This window comes from Cucumis melo, chromosome 11, assembly GCF_025177605.1.
Source record: "Cucumis melo cultivar AY chromosome 11, USDA_Cmelo_AY_1.0, whole genome shotgun sequence".
NCBI classification, from domain to species: domain Eukaryota; kingdom Viridiplantae; phylum Streptophyta; class Magnoliopsida; order Cucurbitales; family Cucurbitaceae; genus Cucumis; species Cucumis melo.
Window position 1 is genome coordinate 28,528,633 of NC_066867.1, and position 12,801 is coordinate 28,541,433.

The window sequence follows — 12,801 nt, forward strand, 5'->3', positions numbered from 1 at the left end:
TTAAAATGTTTGTCTTTTTAATAGTCCTACAATCTAAGTTGTTTGGATTTGGATAGTAGATTATTTGAATTAATTAGAGATATTTTGGTCAATCAAACTAATAATTTCTAAAATTTACTTTGCCATTTTTATAAGGAAAATTATATGAACAGTTAAAAAAGAAACGATTTACAAAATATAAGTAAGAAAAAAAAAAAGAGAATTTGAAAATGTCAATTTTTATAATTCTAATACTTTTTCCCATTTTTCAAATTGAAACATTTTATTTGCCCATTTCTCTGGTGGGCCGAATTTTCTTTACTTTCTTAAACCCAAAACTTTCAGGAAATTCGACGAAGCCTAATTATGTGTAGAAGGGCTTTAGGAAAACAACAAATAATTCGTTACGGCCCGTTATTAGAGAAAGTATGGGCCAACTAAGGTCCATATACAAGTTATTCACGGTTAGTTTCGGGCGACAAGTCGCGGCACCCACCATTATGAGCTCAGACGACACGTAGTTTCAGTAAAATTACTGGATTGGGCAGTTAGTGGATAGACGATGCATTTTCTTTATTCAAGTTGAAAGTTCAATTCACTATCTCTTGTTAGTACTAAAATGTCCTACATCAGAAACGTAACCATTTTAATTCCACACAAATGAAAACTTTAATCGACATTTATTGAACAGAAAAAAAAAAAAAAACTAATCGTTTCTATATTTCGAGTTTAATTTTCATTTGGCATCTCGTTGAGTTTTAGTTTTTATTTAGTTATTATATTCTATATTTTACAAATTTACCGAAGGATGTTAGTAATGCTCACCTTAGTATGTTTCATTAACATTAATTTAATTAATTTAAAATATTTATGATGTAACATTTTCTTAATTAATAATAAAAAGGTTAAAAAAAAAAACGAGTTGAGTCAACTATTAGTAACTCATTTATTTATTTTAAAGTTGTTAGTGTATGATAACAATAACTTATTGAAGAGTGAGTATTTATCGAAAAATCAATGTTAAAAATGTAAGCACTAAAGTTTTCAATCGAAAGAAAACTCAATACTCGAGTTAAAAAAAGTAATATTTTAAGACATAAACAAAATAACAAGTAAAACTTAAAATCACGAATACATATATAACATTTTGAAACATACGAGCAAAATTAATGAAATCCATACTCAAAATTTTGAGGTTCAAAAGTATATTTTATTGTTAATAAATTGCTAAAAAATAAAATTTAATGAATAAAGAGTAATGTTGAAAATTTAAAAGAAAGATATGAGGTAAAAATGACAATAAAGATGTGAAAATGAACGGCCATAACAATCACCTATAGATGTTTCAAAAATTTAAAGACTAAATTGAACAAAAGTTTAACGTAAGTTAAATTAAACATTTTGATTATAAGATCAAATTCATCCTAATATAAATTTAAAATAATTTTAAAACATAATTTTGTTATTATTTTTTCAAATGTTCATTTGGTACTCAAGTAGCAAACACATTTTTTTCCAACATAGCTTAATGCTCTAACTACAACTTGCAAGTGAAGTTACAAGTACTACTCTTGCTACTTTGTCAAAATTATAAACACGAACTTCAAACTAATAATATATTGAATGACGCTTTTAAACACAATTTCGGTAATAAACACTAATGGAAGGGATCAAAGCTTACCCATTTTTTTTTTTGAATAAGTTCATATTTGGTTATATCTCTATCTTTTATATATATGGTGAAACTACATCTAACAATTCATTACTCCAAACATAGATTTACTAACGTTAATATATTCGATAGGCCAAAACATTCTATACTTTCTAGTTAAAACAATATGTATAGATAAAAACTCAATTTTGTAACATTTTGATGAATAAAATACAATTAAAAAGAAGTTTTAAATGAATGCATACAAGTAACACCTTATCTATGCATATTCCATAAGTGATAAATTCTTTTGTTTGTTTTCTACACCATTTGAATTCCTTTTATTTGATGTAAATGATAAAAGTGAGAAACAAAGACTGGTGCTATCGGAAATCAACAACTATTTGCTATTCTAAAATGACGTTAAATAAATGAAGTAAAGAGATTCGAGAAGTGTGTGTTCGTAAGGGATGAGTGTCGCCAGTCACGCCCGTGTCGTCGCAATGGCAAGTGATCGGTCGGCCACTTCTCACAATCAAATCCGGAGTGTTTTGTCGCCAAACGCGTGGCCGTATATATTGCTAATATTTGTTTTGTTTTTATTATTATTATTATTATTATTATTACTATTATTATGATTTGACTAATCAAATCCCCATTTTCTTTTTCTTTTTTTTTTTATTCCTTTTTACCCATGAAAATAAATAAATAAATAAATAAATAACTCATAATACTTTTCCTTTTTTCCTTTTTTGATTTCCACCTCTCAACTTTCTTGTTCATCCGTACCAAAATAATTATTATTTTTGTTTGGTTTGAAACAAATAAAATGTGCTCAAAATCAGAAGTTGTATGTAATTACATTTGTCATTTGTTGAGCAATTTTTATATGAGTTTACCATATAAAATATTAAATACTCAAACGAAATCTTATTAGTAAAATTATTGTTACTTTTTTTACAACAAAACATAAGAAAATTTGAACTTTTAAGAAATATAAATCATTTATGTTTACGTTAATAAAATTTAAAAACAAACTTTGTTTATGCTAACTAAATATTTGTGAGAAAACATTATTAAAACAAGTAATAACATCCACATTGTTTCATTAATTAAATAAATATCGTTGTACTAAAAGTAACATAAATTTAAGTATAAATTAATACATAACTAAATTGGCATATACATATTTAAAAAGATTTTTATGTTAAGAAAAACACTCATAATTGTCGTAACAAAATTTATAAAAATTTAAACTTTGATGGCTAAGTTTATATTTTTTTTTCTTTTATTTCATCAACTTAAAAGTACAAAAAAAAGTTTAGATCTAACATATAGTTATGACCTTATTGTACTCTTCGTCCTTTCCCTTTTTATAATCCATGCATTGTCAAATCTTGATTGATATCTATAATATGTTTTGTATGATACTCACTTTTTATTAACAAATGGAATCAAAACACACTCACACACACAACACACGAAATTAATAAAGGAGAGGAAAAAAGAAAATGATAGGATATCAATTCTAGAATAATAATGTGGCCAAAATGAAATGCGTAAATAATACCAATTCTCATTTCTTTTTTCCTTTTTATTTTTCATTTTTCAATAGTAGATATGAAATCTATTAAATCAAATAAAAATAAATAAATATATATGTATGACTTGCCACATCAGCAAGTACAACATTCATTCATATTCCATATGATCATATTTATAAGTAATTTGCCCCTCAAAGTATCATTATTATATATATATATATATATATATATATATATATATATAAGTATGTATGTTGAATTTTTACTTATTATAAAAAGTTTGGCAAAACATATAAAGATATCAAAATATTACGAAATTTTCCACCCTTAGAGGAAGAGTATAAGTTAACAATTGGAAACATACCAAAAAAGAACCGATGTATACTTCAAATCTCTACCTTTAGTTAAAATTATAAATTCGTATGTGGTACATTATTGCATTCCATCTATTAAATATTATTTAAAAACAATTCTTTTTCAATTACTTTACCTAAATTAATTATAGAGAGATTTGACTCAATAACACATCCTATGACCTAATATATGTCAAGAAAGAAAAAAAACATATAGATGATTAATGATAATTTCTTAAAAAGAAAACCAATAATGAGGGTTAATAATATAAAACTATACATATAGTATAATTTTGTTTAAAACAAAACACATTTTTCATATTTAAATTTCCTTGATTAGCATAGAAAGCACCACTTTGCTGAAAGAAAACGAGGGGTTTGGTTCCTTAACTTGTAATGCATCAACCAAAAAAATAAATTGTCAACAAAACAAAAATTAGAAAACTAATTAAGGCAAAAATAGGGAATGCTACTTTTTAATTTTTTATTTTTGGAAAATGAATGATATAGTTCTTACTATAGAAGCTAAAAATTAAAAAAAAGAAAAGAAAAGAAAAAAGGAAATTAAAAAGGGGTTGTTGGTTGAGGGTATAGTTTAGTTTGCTTGCTTTTTTCCCTTTCACTTTAGCTTCTTTCCACTCATTTCCATAAACATCAAATTTTAGGTGAGAGCTGAGATGAAAACAAAAAACAATTAAATAATAATAATGGTTGAGAGAAATTGAAGTCCCACTAATTTAATGACACTTAGCTTCAAATTTGATTTTATTAATTAGAGGGGAAAAAAATAGGTCATGAGAGTCTATCTATGTGGTGTGTGTGTGACAAATTTGTGAGATGATAATTTATTAGTGAATAAGCAATGCAAATTAGGTATAAATACTAAGAATGTTTTTGAGGGATTATTAAGGTCTTTTAATTATTTTATTAATGGCTTTAAAACTTGGGTTAGTCTCCTAATTTGGGAAATATATAATGCATATAATTTCCCCACACTTTAACTAATTTAGTTTACCAAATCAAAGCATACTTTATTAACAATTCCAAGGCCAATTTTTTTTAGCAAACCCTTTATACCTTACCAATGATCATTTTCTTTTTCTCACTTTAATTATTGATTGAAACCCATTTTAATCCTTTTTGGATCATATCTCACTTTGGCTCTCAACATTCTTAGCAAACTATGACAGCCCGTTTATTTTCTTTGATAATTAATTTGTACTATAATTGGTTTATTTAGATATTACAAGTTCACACATTTTATTTAGATTAGTGAAGGTTGATCTAAAGGTGTGCATTTCTAGCTCAACCTCAGTTAAGGATGGACAGAGGAGATTGGTTTGGGTTTTTACCAAAATCCATCTCTTTTCAAGTCTAAATTGGCCATAATAAGCTTTGCTCGTCAAACATAGGTCGGTTGTGGCCTCATCCTTAGCCAAGATTGAGGCTAATTTGGTTCAAAATCTGTTTTATCCTCTTGGTTCAGTTGCTTGTCTCTTTGTTGTAACTTTTTCTATCGGTACTGCGATTAATTTTTCTCTTGTTATATATATATATATGTTGTTAATTTTTACCTTTGATTATAGAATCCACCTGCAACATGTTGTTATCTAAATTTGTAATAATTTTGATTAATATCAAACCACAAAATTTAGCATCAATGTGATGCTTTCCATCGATGTTGCTTGGACGATCAACATAATAAACCTTGGGCTTTTGACTCACAGCAATAGCCAAAAAATAAAAGACATTTTTGAAGGAAAAGTAGTAGGTTGTTGATTAATTTGTCAAATAATTTTACATAAAAAGACTTGTAAATCAATTATGGTTGGGTAGAAGTCCATGGTGGCATGAAAAAGAAATAACTTTTTATTACTCTTTTCTCTCCCATTTTTTAACCAAAAGTTTGTATTATATACGTTACAAAATCAAAAATCATTTTATAGGATTGCGTTAACTATAATAAGCGATCGATATATTTATCACAATTTAGCAATAAGATCGTATCATTTTTACTTAGAAGACAATGAATATTATCATTCACTATGCAACGACAACGACATACATTAGACAATAACAAAAACATAATTATTTTCTCTTCATTTAAATACATTCCACCCAATAGATCTTATAGATGTGCTAATTTATTTTTTAGCCCAAAGAGGAAGCAAAGTTTGCTAGTAAATAACAATTGAAATTCACTAGTTAAGATCTAATAAAATATGAATAACAAACACGTTGTTTTAACTAGTTAAAAGATATGAAGAATAAGGTAAGTCGTTGTTAGAATGGTCTAGAATTAATCATATACACAAAAGTGAATGATTATTGATTAGATATGTGAGGGATGTACCTACTTAGCAATGTTCTCTTTTAACTTTTGATGAGTTAGCCTCCTGAAAGAGAAGCAATATGTCTGATAAGCAAGAAAATAATTTGACGTTTAATGGGCCTAATTTGGGGGGGCACATACCCTACAAAGTTTTGTCATACAAATAATCAACAGTAGTAGTAATTTCTTAGTGCCTTTTCTTAACAAATTAAGTTGCAACAAAATGGATGTATTATTATTTCTAGATCATTAATAATATGTTTAACATATTCTTAATCCTTTAACTTAAGCATCTAAAGCTAGATTGAAGTTGTTAAGCATGTTCAAAAAAGGATAGAAAAATATTTTCGATGAGACTACCTACAATACGATAGATATAGCTATTCAATCTAATTACTAGATGTACGAGAGAAAAGTATTTTAGATTAATATCCACTCTTATTTAAGGAACAATTATTTTTTAACCAACATTCAACGACCGTTATCCGTAAGTCACATTGAATATATTTTCTTTTAAAAAGATAGTCACGATAATCATATGAATTAATTGAATCCTAAGACGTAAGATATACTAACTATTGATCTTTTTCTTAATTATTAGATATGCGACACAACTCATAAGGAATGATAATTAAATATCTAACAATATGAAGTTAAAAAATATTTGTTATGAAATCGATAGGTTAAGAAAACAAAAAAAAGTAAAATAGTATAAAAGCAACACAGATTTAGATTATTTACTAACAATGTATTAACTACGCCCACATAGAGATGGAAAGCCAATTTATTAATAAAGAATAATTCAAAATACAAAGCAACAGTAACTCTAGGGTTAATGAGTTTATATATAACCCATTTCTCTAAATCCCTGAGATCAAAATCGTGAATAATATAAATATACAAGATTACTACATATTGATCGAGGCATTCCTAACAAACCAAGATTCAAAACTTATGATGTGCTATAATGTAATTATTTTTTTTTTCAATTATAACTTTTTATCTTTAAATCAATATCATAATACCTTAAAAACTAACCTAACATTGTACAATCCACATCATCGTTATAAACCCGAGTTGAAGTTTATTAGTGCTATCTTTTTTAGAAAGAAAAGGGGAAGATGGGGAGATTTAGTTAATTAATTTGTAGACCCATAAGAATTTAACCATTTCCTCATGGGGGTATTTGAATTTGTTAAGGATATATATGATATAAATAAAAAAGGGCAAAGGCATATGGGCAGAATGTGAAGAGAAGGACAAAGCAAAGGTCCATATGTATAATAATTATATAAAGAGTGTGAAAGACAGGCAACCTAACACCCAAATAAGTGTTATTTGCTACCAATTAACCCTTTCTATCTTTATCTTATTGTCTCATTGTTCTTTGTATAGACACTCCTTTTTCCCTCCACAACATATTTGTTCTTTTGTAAATTGTCATTTCCACTTTATAATAATTGATCACTATTAATTCATTATATTGTTGGAGTAAAATTTGACCATAGAAAATGGTAGTGGTTCAATAAAAATGAAGAGAAAGTTAGTGAATTTAGACAACTAAAATGTTTTTTTTTCCTTTAATAATATTAATCGTATAAATTGGAACAAAAAAACATTACCGAATTGGATTTGGTTAACTATGTAGTTTTTAGTTTGTTAGAATTAAGCATCCTATTCCTGAATTTCTTGCATTATAATAATCTACTTTTTATTACGTGGTTTTTGTTTTTGAAATTTGGATTAAGCTTACAACTTTCTTACTTTTAGAAAAGTACAAATCATTATAAGCAAACGGGAAGATATAAACTAAATTAAGAAAAAGATGAAATGGTTATCGAATCACATCTAAACAAAATATTGCTTTCATTTATTACCTATCCCATCAATGTAGATTTTGGAAAAATTATGTGGACTAGAATATCGTAGAAGTGTGCACACACACCAACAAGATTAGGTTTTAAACACGCAAATAGATGTCCAAATTTTGGAGAATGCAATTACAAATTGATTTGATTCATATCTCACGTGATGAAATATAGATTCTCGAAATTTCATGAAAAAAATAAATGCAAATTTAAGACTAAAGTTTATTCATATATATATATATATATATGATACATCTAAAATTAAGAATAGTGGATAAGAAATTATTTGTTGGAATCATAATGTGACTACATAACAATCCATAAAGGAAGAAGTCAATTGGGTAATTTAGGGTTTGTGTTTAGATTTTTTTGTTTGTCTTTCTCATCAACATGGATGATCATAGTCTCATAATCAATCAATCAACTAGCTAGCTAGTTGCATTTATATCATATATATATATACATATTCTATACCAAACTACATGGCCTCCATAAATTTTGTGGTTTTAATATTTTGGATGAATTTTTGTTTAAATTCTTATTCTAATTTTTGTAGTCCCTAAGCCTCAATTACGTATAATCAAGGTCATGTCTGTTTTCCTAAAAATGTAATCCATCAATATTAATTTGAAAAGTTAGTCCTATTTTTTATTATGAAATTTGTCGTTGTTTATTGATGTTTGTAATCGTAATGAATTGTAGGAGTCCCACTACAAAATACATAAACATTAATAAATGCAATCTATAATTGTAAGTAAGGCGAGAACAATCTAATTATCTTTGAAAATTATGTAGGACCCATCGGTATTTTTTTAAATACCTTGAAAAGATTATATATTAATTTTTTTAGTATGTATTTGTCTACAAAAGTTAACATTTAAATTATTATATATGTTGATCTATTTTTTCTAGTATAACAATCATGAAATTATTTAGTGATAATGTAATCCAACTCCGTTCTTTTCTTATTTAGTGATAATGTAATCCAACTCCGATGTTTAGAAAAGAAGTGATTTAACCATTATACTACAAGGAGAATATAATCACATTTTGCCACACACCCTCCATGTATATTTAATTATACACTACACAAACTCTAAACCTAACACTAGCAATTAAGACACCAACAATAATAAACTTTCGTGGGCTTAGCTTAAAGAATAAAAGTTTGAATTCCACCCCCATAATTACATTGTTATAATTAGAATTTTTAAATTAAATGTACTCGATTTCCAACCTCAATATATTTTCTAGTTTAAAATTACATTAATTAATTAATTAATTTATTTAATCTTTAAACTTTTTAAAATCTCTAATTCATTTCTAAACTTACAACTTTATATCTTTCTAATAAAAACCTTTAAATTTGGAGTATAATAAATTGAATTACGAAAAAAAATATTTTAAATAAATAAAATATTTACAAATATAACAAATTTCAGAATTTATTGATTGATAATAGACATCGATAAATTTCTGTCATTATTTAACAATATCATTTATAAACGCCGATAAAAGTCTCTATTATAATGTCTATCACTAATAGATTATAAAATGAGATATTTTCAAAAAGAGTAAAAATATTGAAACTATTTACAAAGTATAACAAAATTCATCATACTCTCTATAGTTCATTAGAAAATTTTGTTATACTTTTTTTGTAAATAATTTTTTTATGTTGTTCATAACAATTTCTCTTATAAAAGTTTGTTGTATTTATAAACATTTTAGTTAATTTTATTAGATTTGAAAACAACCCAAAATGAACGCAAACTTAAAGATACATTATCTACATTTTTACTTTAATCTTTGAGGTTTTATTATATAAAAAGTTGACAAACTATTTATATTTCATATAACAAAATCATTAAAGAAAATAAAATTTATTATCCTTAATTTTTACGTGATCATAAATATTTTATTTTTAACAAATTACTCATAAGTATATATAGACATATATATAATAAGTTGAAATATTTAAATAATGGGTGAAGCAAAGCCACGGCGCAGTTGTAAAAAGCAATAAAATGAAAGAAAAATAAAATAAATAAAATAAAGGTGTGTTTTTATTAGGGATGGGGTCGACATTGTATTAAGAGGGGAAACACAAAGGAGAATGGAATGGAAAGTCACAAACAATTAATATTTAAGCCAACTTAGAATAATTTTATATAGTTGGAAAACAAAAAAGAGAAGTAATTAATAATAAAAAGAGTGAAAAAGTTAGGTTTGAAAAAAAGAGAAAAAGAAAAAGAAAGTAATTCCATGGGTTAAATTAGAATTATGATTGGGTGGCCAACTTTTTATTTTCTTTAATGATTAAAATAATTAAGCAAAGCCCTATTATGAACTTTTGGTCGCACCCCAATTATTTAAATAGACAGCTTTTGGCTAAACTTAGGATAAGATATTAATTGTATTCATAGATTTCATGCACTATATCATATGCTTCCTCTTTCTTGGAAATAAAGTTGGTTTCATAATTAATATATATATATATATATATATATATATATATTTGTGTTTAGGTTTTTTGTGGGACTTTGTTATGAGTTAATTATCTTTACAATGTTTTTCTTTTTTATATATACTTTTTTCTTTTAAAAGATAATCATTTCCTTTTTAAATAAAATATCATTTTAATCTATGTTTTTTCAATAGATAGTGAAGTAATTTTACATGGAAAAGGTTTTTAAATATTAATTTTAGAAAGTTATATCTACTTCATTGAAAAAGTTACAAAAAAGAAAAAAATTAATTATACTTTGTTTTTGATGATGTGTAAATATTTCGTCCATTTTATTATTTTTTAACCGTTTCCTTCTTATTATTACTTATTTTTAATTTTTGATTTTTTTCCAACTATTTGTATTGTTATATATTGGGTTTTATTTTGTGTGAGAATTATTATTATTATTATTGAATCAATATCAATAAAAATGAATTTTGAAGTATTAAAGAAGCTATTTATATTGCCGAGAGAAAAGATTTTCCAAAAAGTTACTTTTCACTTAATTCTTTATGTACAAAAAGATGTTTTATAAATAAACATCAAAATTTTCTCTGAAATTATTTTGATTGTTCGTCAAATATTTCAATTTTTTTTTCTCTTCAAAATTACTAGTTTTCAAAATAAAGAGTTAAACTAAACACACCATAAATTTAGATAATTTAAAATATAGAGGAGAATTAAACCAAAGTTAATGATATAAATGGAAATGTATTTTAATCATTAAATTTCATGGGTGGAGTGTTGAGTGAGTAAAGTGGGATCGTATGGTTTTTGGTGGAAAATAAGTTTGCAAGAAATAATAATAATAATAATAATAATAATAATAATAATTAATAATTTAATGGGTAGAATTTTGGAGGATTATTATTTTGAATTTAGTGGTGTGTGTTGAGAAATTAGTGCAAAGAGTTTGAAAAACAGCAGACAATAAAAGGGAAATTGATTTTGACCTAAGTCTAGGGGAGTGAATGTGATCACATTCTACAAAAGTTATCATTTAGTGGTTTAAATGATAAAATCCTTCTTACTATTCTAACCATTATTTCTATTTATCTTAATTATTGGGAATAATTCTCCAACCAAATAAACTTCCTCAAATTAATAAAATTTAAATTTAGTATATATTGTTAACAACCAGGAGAGTTGTATAGTTGGAATTGTCATTGTTTATTAGTTTAAATATCAAACACTACACAAAATAGTGATTTCAATTAATTAAATGGATAATTATTAAAGAAAGTAACGAATTATGTTCATGTTCACAAATTTATCGAAATACTCAACTTCATTTTGACAAAGTAAAAACCAAGTTATAATTTTCTAAGGATGAAATGATAAAAAAAGATAAAGAATAAGAGTATGTTTCATGCTTTGAAAAGGTTTCATTTTGACCCTTAATTTTTTTTTGTTTCAATTATTGTAACAAATAAATAATATGAAGAAGCTAAAAAAAGAACAATCAAATGAAAAGAAAAAAAAAAACAATAAAAATCGCAAACTAAAGAGAATGTGATATCTAGAGTTACACTAAGTTTAAAATGAGTTGAAACCATCCCTAAAGATCTCTCGAGAGAGCTAATATAACAATTAATATGTGAAATTTGGAAGACATAAGTGAGAATGTTATATCACATGCTTATTAGAGCATTAAATCTTTTGTCCTCAAATACATATAAGTGTCAGTTGAGTTAAGCTTTTGTCGTTAATTATACGTTTTAAGTTTAAATAAATGATATTATAAAATTTGAAACCAAGTCATAGATGACGTTATATATACCTTTCTATTTTTACCATTAAATTGTCACACCCAACTTTAAAAAAAAAAAATAAAAGTTAAATAGTAAAAGAATTGATAGAAATAAAACTTAGTTCTTGCTATTATAATATTATGATCGGTGACAACAAAAATTTTATCATAAGAAAAAAAAATCTTATAAATCATATAAATATATTCATCCTCCATTGTGTGGTAGGTTTTTTGAGACCTTCCCCCTTTGACCAAAGAGAACTATATCATAAGATAAGAATTTGAGAAGCTTTTAATAATTAGCCCAACATTTATAATACTTTTCCCCTCCTAAATTTATGTCTTTTTCATACAATATTGTTTAAATATGTCTCTTTTAAAAGAAAAATATGAAAACCATAATCATAGAGCTAATAAAATTATAGAGAGAAAAAAAAAAAAAAATAAAAATAAAAAACAATTAAAAAAAATGATAACCCTAATTTTCTGTACCACCAAAAAAGAAGAATTCAATGACCCTCACAAACAAATAATAAAAGGACAAAAAATGGCTATGGCTAGCTTCAATGTGCCACTTGCTCAATTATAGTGCTAACATTTTATTTTTCAACTCAATTTCCTTGACTAATTCATAACTACATCAAAGTGATTTTTACATATAGTTAAAATATTCAAAAAAATTGATATAAAATGAATATGGTAATATAGATATGGTATGCCACTACTAATGATGTTATATATTAATATTATTATATCATATGGTGTCATTAGTGCATTAAAATGTCTCAACCGGACTGAATGAATCCCATGTGGTG